This window comes from Lolium rigidum, chromosome 1, assembly GCF_022539505.1.
Source record: "Lolium rigidum isolate FL_2022 chromosome 1, APGP_CSIRO_Lrig_0.1, whole genome shotgun sequence".
NCBI classification, from domain to species: domain Eukaryota; kingdom Viridiplantae; phylum Streptophyta; class Magnoliopsida; order Poales; family Poaceae; genus Lolium; species Lolium rigidum.
The window spans coordinates 108294453-108315442 of record NC_061508.1 but is presented as its reverse complement, the minus strand read 5'-3'; the positions used below and the strand labels follow the sequence as shown (position 1 = coordinate 108315442).

The 20990-nt window shown below is 44.5% G+C and overlaps 1 long non-coding RNA gene across 1 annotated transcript; it reads left to right on the top strand.

The window, feature by feature from the left end:
* The first annotated feature begins 18799 nt into the window (after window positions 1-18799).
* On the top strand, window positions 18800-19315 carry LOC124679406. The gene is made up of 2 exons (XR_006994973.1): window positions 18800-18857; window positions 18947-19315. It is a non-coding gene; the product is annotated as an uncharacterized LOC124679406 (long non-coding RNA).
* The last annotated feature ends 1675 nt before the right edge of the window (window positions 19316-20990 follow it).

Genomic DNA, 20990 nt, shown 5'->3' with positions numbered 1-20990 from the left:
GTTGAAAACTACATCAAAGACAATGAACTAAATGTCTTCACTAATTAATCTTGGACAAAGCCACCACAATTACCACCACTTTTCCACACTCATGGTACTGTTAGTATATGGTTACTTAGTGTATTTTATTGCTGCAGCACTAACATTTACTTTCATGTATTTATTATCTTGCAAAGCTATCTCTCATACCCGTATTGCTACCATAGTTTTATTTCCTAGATAATGCAAACGTTTAGTGCACGTAGAGTTGTATCAGTGGTTGATAGAACTTGAGAGAATACTTATCCTACCTTTAGCTCCTCGTTGGGTTCGACACTCTTACTTATCGAAAAGGCTACACACGATCCCCTATACTTGTGGGATATCAGCCGGCCATGCAAGGTGGAGTCCCTTCGGGACTCCACTTTCCGTGGTGATTTCTTCCGGACTTTTCTAGAACCTTCTAGAACCTACCATAAATGCACCGGATTATTTCCAAACTTGGAATATGACTTCCTATATATGAATTTTATTCTCCGGACCATTCCGGACCTCCTCGTGATGTCCTGGATCCCATCTGAGACTCCGAACAAAACTTCGAACTCCATTCCATATTCCATATCTACTTAAAACGACATCAAACCTTAAGTGTGTCACCCTACGGTTCGCGAACTATGCAGACATGGTTGAGACCTCTCTCCGACCAATAATCAATAGCGGGATCTGGAGATCCATAATGGCTCCCACATATTCAACGATGACTTAGTGATCGAATGAACCCTTTACATACGATACCGATTCCCTTTGTCACGCGATATTTTACTTGTCCGAGGTTTGATCATCAGTATCTCTATACCTTGTTCAACCTCGTCTCCCGAAAAGTACTCTTTACTCGTACCGTGATATGTCATCTCTTATGAACCATTCATATGCTTCCAAGCTAATTAGACGACATTCCACCGAGAGGGCCCAGAGTATATCTATCCGTCATCGGGATGGACAAATCCCACTGTTGATCCATATGCCTCAACTCATACTTTCCGGATACCTAATCCCACCTTTATAACTACCCATTTACGCAGTGGCGTTTGATGTAATCAAAGTACCCTTTCGGCATAAGTGATTTATATGATCTCATGGTCGAAAGGACTAGGTAACTATGTATCGAAAGCTTATAGCAAATGAACTTAATGACGTGATCTTTATGCTACGCTTAATTGGGTGTGTCCATTACATCATTCACATAATGACATAACCTTGTTATTAATAACATCCAATGTTCATGATCATGAAACTATGATCATCTATTAATCAACAAGCTAGTTATACAAGAGGCTTACTAGGGACTCCTTGTTGTTTACATAACACACATGTATCAATGTTTCGGTTAATACAATTATAGCATGGTATGCAAACATTATCATAAACACAAAGATATATTATAATAACCATTTTATTATTGCCTCTTGGGCATATCTCCAACACATTATTCACATGTTGGTTGACTTTGTTTTCTTTTTAAGAAAAATAATTTCCTCTCATTGAAATAATTATTAGGGTTGCTATTTATTATCTTTGAGAAATAATTTCCTCTCATTGAATCTTGTTAAGATTTAATTTCCTCAAATAATAAGGTATGAACACATGTTGACCAAGGTCAACACTTCACAATTATCATTTGAGAAAAATGATTTAAATAAGGTATTACACCTCATGCAATTTAGCACTAACATAGTAATAATTTAATATCACCAAGTAATTCAATATGAGTTTATATAAACCAAGGTCCTCACCTCATGTTGAGTTACTTGAGACAAAGATTTAAATGAGAGGATACCTCTCATACTATTTAATAAATAATTTTGGATGATTTAAATGGACTAGAAATAGCCACATAGCCATTATTTATTCTAGCCCATGATCATATGAAGCAACCATGTCATATTTTTACGTATTCAGATAGACAATAAGAAATGTGATTTTTGAGAGTTGGAATCAACTCAAAATCATTTATGGTTAATTTTTAATAAATGTTTGAAGTTTGAAAAGGCCCTGCCTTGTTATTTTTACTACATTATTTCTACAAGGAATCTAGGGTTGAGACCAGTGTAGTTGTTTAGAGAATTTCATAAGGTTTCCAAAAATACAAAATTCATCAAATTTGGTTCAGTAGATTTTATTCTATTTAATTTTGAACATAGCATCTGTAAGGAATTTGAATTAAATCGAATTATTCAAATTTGAATAGCTGGGCTTGGCGGGAAGTGCTAACGGGCCAGGGAGAGAAATAGGGAAATGGGCCAGCCCATCTACGCGTCTTGCATGCAGCGGGCCGCCTGACAGTGATCACTGTCAGCGACGTTTAAATAGCGAAACGGTATGTTTCTCTCTGGGACGCACGATTAGAACATGATCTAACGGCTAACGTGCATCGTCGTCGCCGGCGAGACGCGAGCTCACTGGCGGCGTGGGTAGGGGTTCGGAGAGCTCACCGGTGCTCCGGTGATGGTCAGCGAGGTGCGCAGCAACGTTGTCGACGACGGCGGTTCGCCTGGTACAAGTGACGTCTCCTAGGGCGGCGACAATCTTCTTCTCCTTCTACGGCAGCTCCACGGGGCTCCGGCGTGCAATTGGCGAGCTACGGTGGCTAATGTGGAGCGGGATGTGGTCGAGGAGAGTCAGAGAGGAGAGGGGAAGCTGATGGTGTGAAGGATTCGAGAGGGGAGGGCCTCCTTTTATAGCTGCTCGAGGTGCTGCGGCTCGGTGGATGAGGTCGTCCATGGCGACGTCGCTACAGGGGCTGAGTGAGTGATACGTCTCCAACGTACCTATAATTTCTGATGTTCCATGCTTGTTTTATGACAATACTTACCTGTTTTGCTTGCACTTTATAATGTTTTTATGCATTTTCCGGAACTAACCTATTAAGATGCCGAAGGGCCAGTTGCTGTTTTCTGTTGTTTTTTTGGTTCCAGAAAGGTTGTTCGGGCAATATTCTCGGAATTCGACGAAATCAACGCCCAGAACCTTATTTTTCCCGGAACCTTCCAGAAAGTCAAAGGGGGACCAGAGCGGTGCCCTGGGGGCCCCACACGTGTGGCCGGCGCGGCCCAGGAGGGGGGGCGCGCCGCCCTAGTGTGAGGTGGCCCCGTGGCCCCTCCGACTCCGACTCTTCGCCTATTTAAGCCCTGGTGACCTAAAACCTCGATACCAATTGACGAAACTCCAAAAAGACTCCAGGGGCGCCGCCACCATCGCGAAACTCCAATTCGGGGGACAGAATCTCTGTTCCGGCACCCTGCCGGGACGGGGAAGTGCCCCCGGAAGCCATCTCCATCAACGCCACCGCCTCCATCATGCTCCGTGAGTAGTTCCCCCATGGACTACGGGTTCTAGCTGTAGCTAGTTGGTATTCTCTCCCCCATGTACTTCAATACAATGATCTCTCATGAGCTGCCTTACATGATTGAGATTCATCTTATGTAATCGGTGTTGTGTTTGTTGGGATCCGATGGATTGTTACATTATGATTAGTCTATCTACAAAGTTTATGAAGTTATTGTTGCTGCAATCTTGTTGTGTTTAATGCTTGTCACTAGGGCTCGAGTGGCATGATCTTAGATTTAAGCTCTATACTTATTGCTTAGATTGTATCTACAAGTTGTTTGCACATGTCTATGTCCGGAACCGAAGGCCCCAAAGTGACAGAAATTGGGATAACTGGAGGGAAAGGCTTAGATATGAGGATCACATGTTTTCACGGAGTGTTAATGCTTTGCTCCGGTGCTCTATTAAAAGGAGTACCTTAATTTCCAGTAGATTCCCTAGAGGCCCGGCTGCCACCGGCTGGTAGGACAAAAGATGTTGTACAAGTTTCTCATTGCGAGCACGTATGACTATATATGGGAAACATGCCTACATGATTAATAATCTTGATGTTCTGTCTTAATGCTATTTCAATCCTATCAATTGCCCAACTGTAATTTGTTCACCCAACACTTGTTATTGGAGAGTTACCACTGGTGTAGATAGCTGGGAACCCCGGTCCATCTCTCATCATCATATACTCGTTCTACATGACATTGGAAGTAGTATCAACTATTTTCTGGTGCCATTGCTATCATATTACTGCTACTGCTGCTGTGTTATCTGTTACTACTCGCTCTCATATTACTGCTACTTTCACATCACCCCTGTTACTAGTGCTTTTCTAGGTGCAGCTGAATTGACAACTCGGTTGTTAAGGCTTATAAGTATTCTTTACCTCCCCTTGTGTCGAATCAATAAATTTGGATTTTACTTCCCTCGAAGACTCGTTGCGATCCCCTATACTTGTGGGTTATCAAGACTATTTTCTCGGCGCCGTTGCCGGGGAGGCATAGCTCTACTCATAAGTTCACCCGGGGAGTACACTCCACCTCTCTCTCTGTTTTATTTTATTTTGTTTTGCTTAGTTTACTTTTGTCTAGTTTATTTGTGCTTAGTTTATTTCTGTCTAGTATTACTTTGCTTAGTTTACTTTTGTCTAGTTTCTTTCTGTTTTGTTTTACTTTTCTCATATACCCAAAAATCCATAAAAATTTGAAAACCTAAAAATTAAAAACTGTTGTTATGGAAGAACCCACAACCTATTTGGAGCTTATTGAATTATATAATAATTATAGAGAATCAAGAACGGGAAAAGTTATGAGTCTGTGATAGAAAAATTGAATACAATTGCTAAAATCTTGCTTAAACGCCATGATATAAACTGTTGCTCTAAAGAGGATACTAAACATCTGAAATTTCAATGTGGCTTTAGTGAGGAAGTTTTAATTAAGAACTATAATTGGAATAACTATATTCATTTTGGGTTCGAAGAGGTAGAACAATTTGTCATATTTATGTGAGCCTCTGAGATCAAATCCTTCATATCTAAGAATTATGAAACTTGTGTTGTTTGTAAGGACCTTAAAGATTATGTCTCTTCTATTCTTAATTTTTGCATAGAAAGTTACAGTGATAATCCTTATATCATTGATTATAAAGAGAAACTCATTAATGCACAAGAATGCACTCACAATTTGCAGGAACCAGTGGAAGAAGAAATTGATGAACCTGAAAGCTCATTGGATGAAAAAGAGGAGGAAATTGATGAACCTGAAAGCTCATTGGATGAAAAAGAAGAGTAGAGTGATGAACAAAAGGAGGAAGAATGGATTAGCTACCCATGCCAACCTTCTAATGAGAGTAACTCTTTATCTCTTACACTATTTGATTGTCCTCCATGCTTACCGAAAGAGGATGAATGTTATGTTCCTGTGGATTCTCTTGAAATATTACCTATGAGGAAAACTTGTGAGAATAATAATGCTACTGTTATTCATGATAATCCATGCTACTTTGATAAATCTTATGATAATGCTTTGTTTGTGCCTGATGTCGAAATGCATGATACTAAAGAGTTTTTCTTAGCAAATGTTTATGATAAATCTCTAGATGATGGTCCTATGTTACTTGATAATATTAATTGTACTACTAATGAAAATGGGATTGATGAGGTCTTGACTTTATCTAGGAGTCTCATATCTTTTGAGATTGATCAATCATCTTGTTATAGTATTGATAAAAGTGTTTTTGAAAGTTCTGATCCTATTATTTTTAAGCTTGATAAGAATTATATGTTTATGGATCATGAGAAATATGCTGCATGCGATAGTTATATTGTTGAGTTTATCCATGAAGCCACTGAAAATTATTATGAGAGAGAAAAATATGGTTGTAGAAATTTGCATGGTACTAAAACACCTCTCTATATGCTGAAAATTTTGAAGTTACTCTTGTTTTATCTTCTTATGCTTGTCACTTTGTTCTTCATGAATTTATTTGTGTACAAGATTCCTATGCATAGGAAGTGGGTTATACTTAAATGTGTTTTGAATTTGCTTCTTGATGCTCTCTTTTGCTTCAACTCTTATTTCTTGCGAGTGCATCATTAAAATTGCTGAGCCCATCTTAATGGCTATAAAGAAAGCACTTCTTGGGAGATAACCCATGTGTTTATTTTGCTACTGTTTTGTTGTGTCTTGGAAGTTGTTACTACTGTAGCAACCTCTCCTTATCTTTATTTTGTTGCATTGTTGTGCCAAGTGAAGTCTCTAATAGGAAGTTGATACTACATTTGGATTTCTGCGCAGAAACAGATTTCTATCTGTCACGAATCTGGGCAGGGCTCTCTGTAGGTAACTCAGAAAAATCTGCCAATTTACGTGCCTGTTCCTCAGATATGTACGCAACTTTCGTTAGTTTGAGTTTTCTGATTTGAGCAACGGAAGTACCTTTTAAAAATTCGTGTTTACTGGCTGTTCTGTTTTGACAGATTCTATCTCTGTTTTTTTGCATTGTCTCTTGTGGACTTTAAGTGAGGCTTTCTAGACGTGGAGAGCTGTAGCTAATTTTTTATTGAGTTCTTGCAATGTGTCACTACAGGACTAAAGTGGATTAAAGTTTTTTGAGTACTAACCCCTCTAATGAAGTTTATGAGAAGTTTGGTGTGAAGGAAGTTTTCAAGGGTCAAGAGAGGAGGATGATATATGATTAAGGAGAGTGAAAAGTCTAAGCTTGGGGATGCCCCCGTGGTTCATCCCTGCATATTTCAAGAAGACTCAAGCGTCTAAGCTTGGAGATGCCCAAGGCATCCCCTTCTTCATCAACTTATCAGGTTTCTTCTATTGAAACTATATTTTTATTCGGTCACATCATATGTTCTTTACTTGGAGCGTCTGTGTGTTTTTATCTTTTTTTATGTTTGAATAAATTTGGATCCTAGCAATCCTTGTGTGGGAGAGATACACGCTCCGCTTTTTCATATGAACACTGTGTTCTTAGCTTAATTTTAATGTTCATGGCGGAGTTGAAAACTGCTGCATTTATCGACATTTGGTTGGAAACAGAAAATGCCTCATATTGTCTTGAATAATTTGATACTTGGCAATTGTTTTGAGCTCAATTAGATCATGATTAAGCTCTTGCATCATGTAGTTTAAACCTATTAGTGAATAAATACCGTAGAGCTTGTTGAAATTGGTTTGCATGATTGGTCTCTCTAAGGTCTAGATATTTTCTGGTAAAAGTGTTTGAGCAACAAGGAAGACAGTGTAGAGTTTTATAATGCTTGCAATATGTTCTTATGTAAGTTTTTCTGTACCGGTTCATACTTGTGTTTGCTTCAAACAACCTTGCTAGCCCAAAGCCTTGTACTGAGAGGAAATGCTTCTCGTGCATCCAAAACCTTGAGCCAAAACCTATGCCATGTGTGTCCACCATAACTACCTACTATGTGGTATTTCCTGCCATTCCAAGCAAATACTTCATGTGCTACCTTTAAACAATTCAAAAGATATTATCTCTTATTTGTGTCAATGTTGTATAGCTCATGAGGAAGTATGTGGTGTTTTATCTTTCGATGTTGTCATTTACTTCGGACAGACTTTCACCAATGGACTAGTGGCTTCATCCGCTTATCCAATAACTTTGCAAAAAGAGCTGGCAACGGGGTTCCCAGCCCCAATTAATTAACTTTCATTAATAATTCTCTTCACATGTTTTGCTCTGATTCATCAGTAAGCAACTTAATTTTGCAAATAGACACTCCTTCATGGTATGTGATTGTTGGAAGGCACCCGAGGATTACGTTAGCCATGGCTTGTGAAAGCAAAGGTTGGAAGGAGTGTCACCCAAAAATAAAAATAAACTACACTAAAGTACATGTGTAAACAAAAGAGAAGAGGGATGATCTACCTTGCTGGTAGAGATAACGTCCTTCATGGGAGCCGCTCTTGAAAGTCTGGTTGATAAGGTAGTTAGAGTACCCGCTACCATTCGTTGACAACAACAAACACCTCTCAAAACTTTACTTTTATGCTCTCTATATGATTTCGAAACTTAAAAAGCTCTAGCACATGATTTAATCCCCGCTTCCCTCTGCGAAGGGCCTTTCTTTTACTTTATGTTGAGTCAGTTTACCTACTTCTTTCCATCTTAGAAGCAAACACTTGTGTCAACTGTGCATTGATTCTTACATACTTGCTTATTTGCATTCATCATATTACTTTGTGTTGACCATTATCCATGAGATATACATGTTGAAAGTTGAAAGCAACCGCTGAAACTTAAATCTTCCTCTGTGTTGCTTCAATGCCTTTACTTTGAATTTATTGCTTTATGAGTTAACTCTTATGCGAGACTTTTGATGCTTGTCTTGAAAGTACTATTCATGAAAAGTTTTGCTATATGTTATCTATTTGTTAGCAACTATAGATCATTGCCTTGAGTCACTGCATTCATCTCATATGCTTTATAATAGTATGATCAAGGTTATGTAAGTAGCATGTCACTACGAAATTACTCTTTTTATCGTTTACCTACTCGAGGGCGAGCAGGAACTAAGCTTGGGGATGCCGATACGTCTCCAACGTACCTATAATTTCGATGTTCCATGCTTGTTTTATGACAATACTTACATGTTTTGCTTGCACTTTATAATGTTTTTATGCATTTTCCGGAACTAACCTATTAACGAGATGCCGAAGGGCCAGCTTGCTTGTTTTCGTTGTTTTTGGTTCCGGAAAGGCTGTTCGGGCAATATTCTCGGAATTCGACGAAATCAATGCCCAGAACCTTATTTTTCCCGGAACCTTCCAGAAAGTCAAAGGGGGACCAGAGCGGTGCCCTGGGGGCCCCACACGTGTGGCCGGCGCGGCCCGGAGGGGGCGCGCCGCCCTAGTGTGAGGTGGCCCCGTGGCCCCTCCGACTCCGACTCTTCGCCTATTTAAGCCTTGGTGACCTAAAACCTCGATACCAATTGACGAAACTCCAGAAAGACTCCAGGGGCGCCGCCGCCATCGCGAAACTCCAATTCGGGGGACAGAATCTCTGTTCCGGCACCCTGCCGGGACGGGGAAGTGCCCCGGAAGCCATCTCCATCGACGCCACCGCCTCCATCATGCTCCGTGAGTAGTTCCCCCATGGACTACGGGTTCTAGCTGTAGCTAGTTGGTATTCTCTCCCCCATGTACTTCAATACAATGATCTCTCATGAGCTGCCTTACATGATTGAGATTCATCTTATTTAATCGGTGTTGTGTTTGTTGGGATCCGATGGATTGTTACATTATGATTAGTCTATCTACAAAGTTTATGAAGTTATTGTTGCTGCAATCTTGTTGTGTTTAATGCTTGTCACTAGGGCCCGAGTGACATGATCTTAGATTTAAGCTCTATACTTATTGCTTAGATTGTATCTACAAGTTGTTTGCACATGTCTATGTCCGGAACCGAAGGCCCCAAAGTGACAGAAATTGGGATAACTGGAGGGAAAGGCTTAGATATGAGGATCACATGTTTTCACGGAGTGTTAATGCTTTGCTCCGGTGCTCTATTAAAAGGAGTACCTTAATTTCCAGTAGATTCCCTAGAGGCCCGGCTGCCACCGATCTGGTAGGACAAAAGATGTTGTACAAGTTTCTCATTGCGAGCACGTATGACTATATATGGGAAACATGCCTACATGATTAATAATCTTGATGTTCTGTCTTAATGCTATTTCAATCCTATCAATTGCCCAACTGTAATTTGTTCACCCAACACTTGTTATTGGAGAGTTACCACTAGTGTAGATAGTCGGGAACCCCGGTCCATCTCTCATCATCATATACTCGTTCTACATGACATTGGAAGTAGTATCAACTATTTTCTGGTGCCATTGCTCTCATATTACTGCTACTGCTGATGTGTTACTGTTACTACTGCTCTCATATTACTGCTACTTTCACATCACCCCTGTTACTAGTGCTTTTCCAGGTGCAGCTGAATTGACAACTCAGTTGTTAAGGCTTATAAGTATTCTTTACCTCCCCTTGTGTCGAATCAATAAATTTGGGTTTTACTTCCCTCGAACACTATTGCGATCCCCTATACTTGTGGGTTATCAGTGAGCGGGGCGACGACGCTGCAGTGTTGGCGACGTCAGTGCGCGCACGAAGCGCTTGACGGCGGTGAAAACGAGGCAGTGACGCGGGCTGGCGGGTGATGTGATCGCACGGTCCCGTGGCGGAAGTCTCCGACGATGACGACGGCGAGCGTCCTCTCCGGCGTGTCTGGCGTGTAGCTGGTGACGTGGTGGTGCTAGGGGCGAGGGGAGAAGTAAAATGGAGGACGAGCGTGACGAGCGCGAGCCGTGCTCTGGCGCGCTCCGGGGCGTGTCGTGGTGCGCTCTGGCGCGTGCTGGACGTCAATGGGCGCGTGCGTGCTGGTTCGTGGCTTGCTCTCCTTCGTCGATGGCAAGTACTAGCGTTCTCAGGAGAGTGAGAGGGAGGCTGCTGACATGGTTGTGCACGGTAGAAAGGAGGGGAGAGTGGAGTGGCATGATGGAGTGGTGTCATGCCACAACATGGTCAAAATGTGATGATCTCATGTACTAAACTATGTCTCTGGTGCTTGGCATGTTGCAAGAGGTACAGGAGAGGACTCACGGTGACATATGGTCGATGGTTTAGGCAAAACTCCACTGGATAATAGCATCTATTGAGTTGGCAGCATTGTGCACACCAAGTGCTCGACCAAATGGCTGCAAGAGATGGACTTTGGAATTTTGCAAAGATTTTTTGTGGAGTTGATTCATATAATATTTGAGACACAATGGTGGTGGTGGTGTGCAAAATGAAGTTGGTTTGCAAAAATTCAAAATGGGCCTCATCTTAAATCTGTTTGAATGTTGATACTTTGCTTGATGTTATTTTGAAATCTAGAAAGAATTTGCAGGGGTGTTTTTTACCAAAGTTGTTCACCTTGATAAGTTCTTGGATGAGGTGCAAAGAGTTGGGGTTGTTTGGTTTAAGAATCTCTTAATACAGAGGCTCAAAGTAGGTGTCATGATATAAATGACAGTTTCGACCATTATCTTACACTACAAGGAAAAGGCTTATCGCCGGCGCACCAAAATCGGTTATCCCCGGCGCACTAGAGCCCGCCGTTGGGAACGGGCCGGTGATAATGTCTTATTGCCGGCGCACCAGCCCGTTCGCCGGGGGTAACACGAGTTATTGCCGGCGCACCAGCCTGGTTCGCCGGTGGTATTTTATCCAGGATTCAAAAAAAAGGTCCAATCTAGATCTAGATCTAGATCTAGATCTAGATCTAGGTCAAGTTCTAGTTCAAGTTCGTGACTGTGGCGACTGTGGCACCTCCATCACCGTGCTCGGCGCCGTAACCATGGTTGTCGATGTGGCCGTTCCCGTATGAGTTAAAGGAGGTGGCCGCCGAAGTGAGGGGAGGTCGCCGGAGAACCTTGCCGGAGCCTCGGCCACCAGACGTAGAAGCTCGTCGGAGGGAGGCCACCGGAGGTAGCTCGTCGGAGGGAGGCCACCGGAGGTAGAAGCTCGTCGGAGGGAGGCCACCGGAGGTAGAAGCTCGTCGGAGGGAGGCCGGCTATCCGGAGGTAGAAGCTCGTCGGAGGGAGGTCGAGGAGGTGGTTCCCGGTGAGTATCTTGAGAAGGTTCTTGCCGGAGGGAGATGAAGAAGGTAGAAGAGGAGAAGAGAAAGTGGAGGGAGGAGAAGAGAAGAAGGTGGCCGGAGGAGGAGAAGTGAAGGAGGAGAGAAGTAGAATAGGAGGAGCCTTCCGAGTTGTGCCTATATAGCACAGATGACCGCCGGCGCACCTAGTATAGTGGTGCGCCGGGGATATTTTTTTTCTTTTTTTCATCAAAACCTAAAAGCTGAAAAAAGTCCTGTTTCTATTTTGAATTTGCCGAATCCATTTTTTATCGAAATGGCCGTCGGCCGTTGAATTCGGATAGGAAATTTCGCGTAGATAGATTTTGATATAAAAAAGATTTTCATCGGAGGTCGTATGCAACCAGAAATCCCGTTTTACCGAAAGATGACGCCATTTTGCATAATATATCGAAATTAATTTTTTCAAATTTTTATTGAAGCTAGATTACATAATACATGGGCAGTTCAAAGGATTTTATTTTTTGAATTTTCTATCATTTTCTTTTATTTTTTCGAAAACTGAAAAGGCGATTCCGGGGGGGGGGTGGAGAGAAAAATGTAGGCATATTACCCCCGGCGCACCTCTATGGTGGTGCGCTGGTGGTAAATTGTGTACCACCATAGAGGTGCGCCGGGGGTAAGGTGCCCAGATTTTTTGGGTCCGGCCAGAATTCTTCGAGTTTTATTCCCGGCGCACTAAATATGCTTGTGCGCCGGCAGTATAGGTTCTTCTCCGGCGCGGCCTAACATGGCTCGCCGGCGGTATTTTACCACCGGCGCATGGATTTGCTGGTGCGCCGGTAGTGCTATTTTCATCTATAGGCCTTTTCCTAGTAGTGTTATGTGAGCTAGTTTTGAATTCTATTTTGATTTGATTTCAGTTTCTTTGATTCAAAAGGTGTTCTTAAGGGTTTAGAAACATTACCCAACCATTGGCACAAGCCAAATTGGCCTAGGTTTAGATTTGGCAAAAATGGCCATAAGCACATGTGTGTGATGATTTGTATTTTTCTATTTTCTTCTTTTCTTCTCTTTTTGAGTCCAATGATCATGTCCTAGGGCTTTAGCATCATTGATAAGCACACAAACCATCATCATGGCAATGTCACATAATAATGCATGAGTACTATGCATAGCACATTAATCAATAAAAGTTTTTGTTGGTTCCTATTTTTGAAATAAGGAAATTCATATGATTCATTGCTTTGAAAATTGGGATGTTACAGGTTGCAAGCTTTATGTCTCAATTCATGGTTGGAAGTTGATGCCTTTCAAGGTGCCGTTGACAACGAGAAGATGGAATTTCTTAAGCAGGGTTGGAGGTATCGCGGTAGGTACTCTGGCACTCTTCACCAACAATGTCGAAGGAGGTTACATATTAGGATCATGGTCAACATCGAGATGCTCCCCGTCCGACATGCCACATTGAAACATGGAGGTCCGACTTGATAAGGTTTGGCCCGAAGTGTTCATATTGAGTAACGAGGTGGTGATGAAATCAAACAATAACCGAACGGAAAATAAGTAAATAATGCAAATTGGAGGATAACAAGAAGAGCAAGGTGTATCTCCTTGAATCAAGAACACAAATCAACTCCCATTTGGTGACATGATTTCCATTACCAATGAGTCCACTGATCCCATACATAGAGATTGGCAAGTTCCTTGAGCTCTTCATCAACATCATGCTCTACCTTGTTGTTCTAACCGCTTTTAGTAGCTCCATGAGAAAAGTTTCAAGTGGACCTCGACTACATAACTTTACTCCAAATAATTTGGCCTTCTTATCTTGACTCGATCTCACAAAATTGGATTGACTAGCATACCGCGCATCTAGCATTCTCTTCTCACATCTATCTCTTCCAACTAAACTGATCACTGTTCCATGGAATAGCAACCAAAGATAGAGACTATGCCACGTAAACGAGTAATGCTACATTGTGAAATTTGGAAATTGAGAAGTTAGAATACTTGAACAAAATAAATAAAGCTCAGAGGAGAAAACCTTCAGGGTGTTCTCGGAATGCTGGCCCGCAGGGAAACCTAGTGCCTCTCGCCGTCCTTGTGCCTACGAGCTCATCACACTAAGTCATCAATTGTGCTCTAGCTAGTTTCGATTAAAAAACGGTAAAATGCAAATCTTACCACAAAGTAGAGCACCGGTGCAAGCTCAATTTGTTTATCCTGCTTGACAAGCTTGTGGACTCGATGTTGGCAATCTCGTCATAATCCATATTAGGCATCTGCAATGTCTCCTCTAAATAATAATTCAGTACCTTTATCTCCGGACAAATATTTGATTTGAAAAAGCAACATAATGGTTGAATGCTATCCAAATGAGCTAAAGGAGCATTCCAATTAAGCTCGGTCCGATGAATCTCTTCCCACCACTCACGGATGTATCTGTAATGTATCCACTGGGGGTGTCATGGTTGCCATGGTTTATATTGTTCATGGTTAAATACAAATCATAACAGGTAATTTTTCAAGCTTGGCACTCCCACTGATTTCATCCTACATTCCCCATTGCCTGTGATTGTACAATGCCAATCTCTTGATTATTTTCTGCCTCATTATGCCCAACCTGCATATTCTATAATTCATCGGTCTTACTCAACCTCACGTATTCTAGGGTTATGTTTCGATGCTTAAATGCTATACGAATCACTCACTCGTGAAGATGTGTGTGCATGCCCGTCCACTGTGGTGGATTCTCCTAAAATAACCTGAATTGCACCATCATCCATTGTGGTAGGTGGAACTTAACAACATTGTAACAAATCAAAGGACTGTGCATCATCTAAAGATGTGCTTCATCTGTACACATGGGGTTCAAAAGTGGAAATTCTGAGCAGAAAATTCACCATTCACGTATGTCTCCCATTCCACATATGCAAGAAATAAGCGAGTAGAAGGTTATTTGGAATCGTGGAAGGGTAATCAGTGACATGTCATATGGAGCAAAATTAAATTATTACCATCCATGGGTCAACGAGCCGAACTCGTTGTTGTAGTACTCGTACAAGACTTTTGACTCATCTACACAAAAGGTTAAACCTCATCATACATGTGTGCCTATATAGGTGGACACAGAGGGCTGTCACCTTTATGGTCGGTAACTTCCTCCCTGCCCGCTAGCAATTTCATCCACATCCACACAGACAGTAGGAGCATTGGACCGCCAATAGACGAGGAATTATATGTTCTACAACACACCTTGACCAGCTGCATAAATAAGCATTTGCATAAGTACTAAAGAGAGAACGGAAACAATGCAACATTACAAGTAATATGAACCATCCATTACCTATTGGGTCAGTTAGCAAGAGCGCTAAAAACCATAGTGTTCCAACCACTTAACGCCTCCAAACACATCCAAGAAATGTTCTTACCGGTGATATTCGCAAAAAATAATCTGGCTAATAACATAACACACAAATGCATGGTCGTATGGTTGCATTGTACCTCCTCGTCGAATGCATCAGCGGGAATTTCTTAAACCTAAATTTATCCGGGTACATGGCACACCTTGGGGCATGTTAGCGCATCTCCAACGCGGTGACCCATCCCGCGCCCGCGCGTCCGGATGGGTCTAGTCGGACAAAAACCCGGCCCAGCGCGCGGACCCATCCCTAAAACGGATGGCAGCGGCGTCCGGAACGACGCAAACCCGGTCCAAATCTGGGCCGGGTTTGCGTGGCCGCGGACGCGAAAGGGTGGTCGCTCGCGTCCTCCCCTTGTCCACCCGTGTCATAGGCATAAACATTTTTTTTCATTAAAAAGTACCAATTACAAATTTTTTTAGCTACTACTTCTATCCTAATACGTACGGGGCCGGCGGCCTCGCCGGCGACTCGTCGCCGGCTCGCCGTCGGGGCCGTGGATTTGACTCGACGCGGGCGGCCTGTACGCGTGAGGATTCCACTCCAGCTTACGAGCTGGGTGGCGCAGCGGCGGCGGCGGCGGAGGCCTTCATCCTCCTCCTTTCCGTCCGCGCACCTCGGGCGCGCTCGCGCTCCGCCTCCTGCTGCGGCACCATCTGCTTCCCGCATAGCTCCAGCTCCTGCAGGGCCGAGCGTTCCACAGCGGTGCGCGCCTCCAGGCGGACGCGGCCGGCGGCCTGGGCCTCGTGGTTCCCCTGCCGCTGGCGCATGCGCTCTTGCCGGCCGCGCTCCGCCGACGCAGCAGCCTCCCGGGCGCGCCGCTCGGGCGAGGGCATCTGGATGAGGTGACGGGCTGCTCGCCGCTCGGGCGAGGGCATCTGGATGAGGTGACGGGCTGCTCGCATAGCGAGCAGCTCGTTCTTCTGCCCGAGGAGGTCGCCTAATCGGCGGCGGCCGGCCTGGCAGGTGGCCTCGTGCTCCTTCGTCACGCGCGTGAGGTCGGCGAGACGCTCCTCGATGGCGGCGTTGATGTTCGTCAGCGCGAGGTCCTCCTCGTCGACGGGCTCCTCCGCGGCGGCCGCCCCCTCCTCCGCGGCCTCGTACCAGCCGTCCGCGGTCTCATGCCAGCCGTCCGCGGTCGCCTCCACCATCTCCGCGTCCCCTTCCTTCTTCGCCGCCGCCTACGCAGCGATGCGGAGCTCCTCGTCGTCGGCGACCCACCGCGAGTCCGCGCGCTCCTCCTCCTCCGTCCGCGGGAACCTGGCCCGGGCGGCGAGGGAGAGCTTGGCCCACATGGCCTGCAGGGTGTGCGGCATGGCGCCGGAGAAGGTGGAGGGGGAAAGAACGGTGATGCGGTCTGTGTGAGACCGCCGACGTCTTTTATAGCTGGCGGTCTGGCGGGAAACTTGGGCGCGAGCGCGCGCCAATGGCGTTTTCGCGCGCGGGAACCTTGATGCGCGCGGGATCTTTCCCGCGCGTTCCACCGCCCACCATGGCTGTCCATCGAGGCCTGCCATGGCGCAGCGGCGCCGCAACGAAGACGAACCATGTGGCGTCTCTTTGGATCGCCGCGTTGGGCGCCGCGTGCGACCCAAACGGACACGCGGACGCGGGGCGCTGTCCGCGTGTCCGGGCGGCCACGCAAACGGCCCAAAACGGACGGCCCAGCGCGTCCGTTTGGGTCGCTCGGTTGGAGATGCCCTTAGGTTCCACCAGCACACACCTAATGAGTGACCACATCGATTCACGCCATCCATGGCAATTCTTGCTAAAACACACATGGTCTCCTCTGATTGGGAGTGCCAGGATCATGAACACATCCTGGAGAACGACGGTCATATCCCCACAACCAAGATAAAATTGCGAGTCTCAGGCTTCCAACTATCATAGTGTTATGATCACACAAGGATTCATATTTGGTGTCGACCGAGTGACAAGCGTGATAAAAATCAATCTTACTCTAATCATGAGCCTCATCACACGTAAGGGAGTGAAAACCTGAAATTATAAGTTAACATGGTAAGACCATGAAAAAAGTGCATGCATTGCCATCGAGATTAAGCACCTTCTTCTCCTCTTCCATAACCCGCCCACGGTGTTCTTGGTCATAATGGTCATGTATTAGTTCCATCCTACATGTTTAAACTATTCAACTGATGTAAGAACAAAATATGCAAATATTTATTCATGTCAAAACAAAGATGCAAATATTCATAATTTACATACACATTTTATAATTCAAATAGTTGCTATGAGATGACATGCATACACTTAAATTTTGATACATCGAATATGGTATTCTCATACTGAATATATCCACAAACTATCTCTATAGGATCACATATTCATCTTTATATAACTGAACAACTACGCCTAAAATTACTTCCCAATACATTACTCAATTGATTTACATCACATACACATCGTGTAATTTCGTTTGGTTAAATCATAAATCAACAATAAGCTAACAATACTCATACTGAATTATCAACCACAAGTGTATGCATATAAAACACATAAGAAGAATCTCAGTGCCATGTATGGCAGTACGTCAAGTAACATACTAATCAAGAGGGAGGGGATACATCGAGAGTGAAGGGGTGAGACCTTCGGTGAGAGTTTAGGGACACATGATTTAACTCTGGTTGTAGCAGCTGTTAAGCTTCATGCACTAGTCACTTGAACCAAAAGTCCGAACTGATGGAAAGGGCTAGGCAATCTACTTTATACACTTCACAACACCCCCACTCGCGTGTGACGGGAGAAGAGAAAGTCAACACTTGAAAGAAGAAGAGCACACCGAAACAGCGGTGGCTAAAGAGGGGGGCAACAGCAATTTTTAGGCTTAATTGCGAAAACCGGGGCAACAACAATTTTTAGGCTTAATTGCGAAAACCATGTGAAAGCCAAGATTTGAACTTGAGACCTGGGGCTCTGATACCATGTTAAGCTTCATGCACTAGCCACTTGAACCAAAAGTCCGAACTGATGGAAAGGGCTAGGCAATCTACTTTATACACTTCACAACACCCCCACTCGCGTGTGACGGGAGAAGATAAAGTCAACACGTGAAAGAAGAAGAGCACACCGAAAAGCGGATGGCCGGTGTTGCCTTCAAAGCCGGCAGAAGGAGGTGTCTGGATCGAGCTCCATGGCGTCGCTTGCAAGCTCATCGGAGGGTAGGTCGTGGGGGTGGACAAAGGGGAGGAGATGTGGAGACGGAGAAAAGGATGGAGAGGTGGAGGCGGTCGAAGGAGGAGAGGAGGAGACCGTTGATTGGGGAGGATAGGCGATCAAGGGCCAGGAGAGGGAGAAAGAGGGCCTCAGCGGCGGGTTAATCCGAATGAATGGGCGTGTGGGGGTGGGGGTGCCTTAAACCCTAAGAGGACCATGGGCGCCATGGTTACTAGTGGGCTAGGTCAACACATCAAAATAATATGCATGACATGAGTGCCATGTGTGTGCCATATAAAAAGATCAAATTGTGAACATTTTCATAACCGGCTTATTTTGTGATGAAGTTTGAGATAATAGTCATTTTTTCCCTTTTGTTAACCCTAGTCCCTATATGTGATGTGAAGACAAAATAATGAATGACGTCACCCAAGCGACCTGGACGTTTGGGACCTGGCAACGCGCGAGGTTGATATCGCGTCCACTCATGCATGCACGACGATTAGCACTTAATATAGCAATTATCTTATACGGTGTTTTCATGTGATTTGGTTAAGTGTATATGGTGTATACGCACATGCATCAACGCGTGCTATAACTGCAACTTAGGTACATGGTGCAGGCTCCATTTAAAGCCTATCTCCACCTCACCAACCGTGAGAGATCACAGCTCCACCTAATCCTCTCTCTCTCTTGCTCATAAACACGACCGTGGGGGAACAGAGGCGGCCAGAGGAGCGAGCACGACAAGGCAATGGAGAATGGGAGGCAATGCGATGCTTTTCGCCGGTGAGGCACCTGGATGATCCATAGAAGTCTCACGCTTCTGCCTCCAGAAATTTCGTGATTCCCCGACCATATTCTGATCTTATACGCAGGTGCGCTGCCTCTTCTTCTATTTAGCATGGGGAGCAGTGGTGGCCTGCAGCAGTGGGCGGCCGAGGCGGTGGCCGGCAGCCGACGCTCCTCTCTAGTTCGACGGCCGGCGGTGGGCCGTAGCCGACGCTCATTCTCTCTACCTAGCTGGCGGCGGAGGCGGTGGCCCGCAGCCGATGGACATTCTCTCAGATTTTCTTCCTTCCATTTGATCTCTTCGTGATGGCAACTTCCTCTATTGTGATTGGAGTACAAGATCTAATGGGTTCACAACTTCACATGTTGTTCATTCCTTTAGAATATTTTTCATTTACACGGATCTTACTTCAACCTGTGCATTGAACTTTGATTGCAAATTGATTTTGGAATCATGCCTATTTTTCTGTTTCTCTAATCTGTCAGTAATTCATGTGTTAGGATTCTAGTGGGATGCATCATCCCGGTATCTTCTCGGTGAGGATTTGACTTGATTTACTATAGATTTTTTGTTGGTTGTCGTTTTGCATTCATTTTGCTAGTATTTTTTTTCAGAATTTGGCTCGTTGATGATTATCCACTAAATTTGTTCTGAATTATTGATAAAATCATGTTGATTCTTGGGGTTGTTGGGTGAATAATTGAGCTTGCCGAAGATGGTATTTCATTGAATTCATTTTAATTGATGGCCAATGACACAATTAACTGTGGTTCACGTGGATTTTTGGAAATTCAAAGACCTGGACATGTGTAGGCACTGAAAGTTATGAAAGTTACTAGGAAGCAGTGGCGCGGCGGCACGCCGCGCCTGTACAGTTGAAACAAAGGTTTAGACATGATTAGCTCGTAATACAGATATATTCAGATGGAAAAAAGCTCGGCGTCCACGTGAGGAGTGGAGTAGAGAGCCACAGACCAAATCGAGATGGTTGAGAGATCTCCAATTCGTTCGATCTTGGCGCTTGGTTGTGCCGCCATCTAGCCATCGCTCTAGTGGTAGGTGCATAGACTTTCATCGAGCTATCATGAGATTCGTTGCCGTATTTCGGTGCTTGGCAATGGGGTGCCAGTATTGCCCAGAAACAGGGGAAGGCAGAGAATTGTCCGAGGAGGACATGTCAAGGATGTGTGGCGAGGCGGCATGTTAGTACGGCCGTGCGGGGAGGAAATTGGGACGACACGAATATGTCTAGGCGGGGCCATGTGATTTTTGGGATTTTCTTTACTTTTCTATGAGAACGATTCGATAGTCATGAGCCGCAAATGTGTGAAACTTTACATCCGCTAGAGTGCGTTTCACATGATTATTTGCTAAGCGTACAGTTAGCGCTAGATTAGATACATCCTGGCAATTTATTTAGTGGTATCGATCTACTGGTGTGGGTTGTTCTATGTATCATTCGAGCGTTCCTAAGAAAAACAATTGTTTAATAGAACTTCGGTGGTTCTAGCGTTGGCGGAGGGAGTGTGTAGTCGTGTGCCCGGCATATTTTGCATGCTCTGCTGATGGAGGAGTGAAAACGGCGTTCCGCCTTCGTCTCACGCTAGTGTGTAATCGTCGGTAGGTGATAGACTTATCTATTTGTAATTTTTATTGCTTTTGAGCCTTTTTTTACTGCCGTTAATGATCATTTATAGATTGGGGAAATTTTTGGAAAAAATAGAAAGAGAGTATTTACTTGTTTGAAATAATACAGCTTACTGCAGATGGGACACCCAGACTTTCTTTTATCCTGGGTGCGCCTCTTTTGCCAGGTGGAAGACTGGTGCGGTCGGCGGGTTACACGCGGAGCTTAATTTTCTGTCGTTATTGGTAACACTGATACGTGCTGGTTCTCTAGCTGCCTTCTCTCTCTTGTCAATCGAGCACTGGTGCTCTATCTCTGTTGAATGCCACAGGAATGAGAGCAGCGAGGCAGCAAAATATGGACGACAGTGGGTGTCGCCGTGTCGGACGGGCTCCGGCGCGCGAGTATGCGTGGATGGCGCGGTCACCAAGGCTGCAGGAACGGCGCCGCTGAGGCGGAAGATGGAGTGCCGGTGACGGATCCAGTGAGGAGAAATGGATGA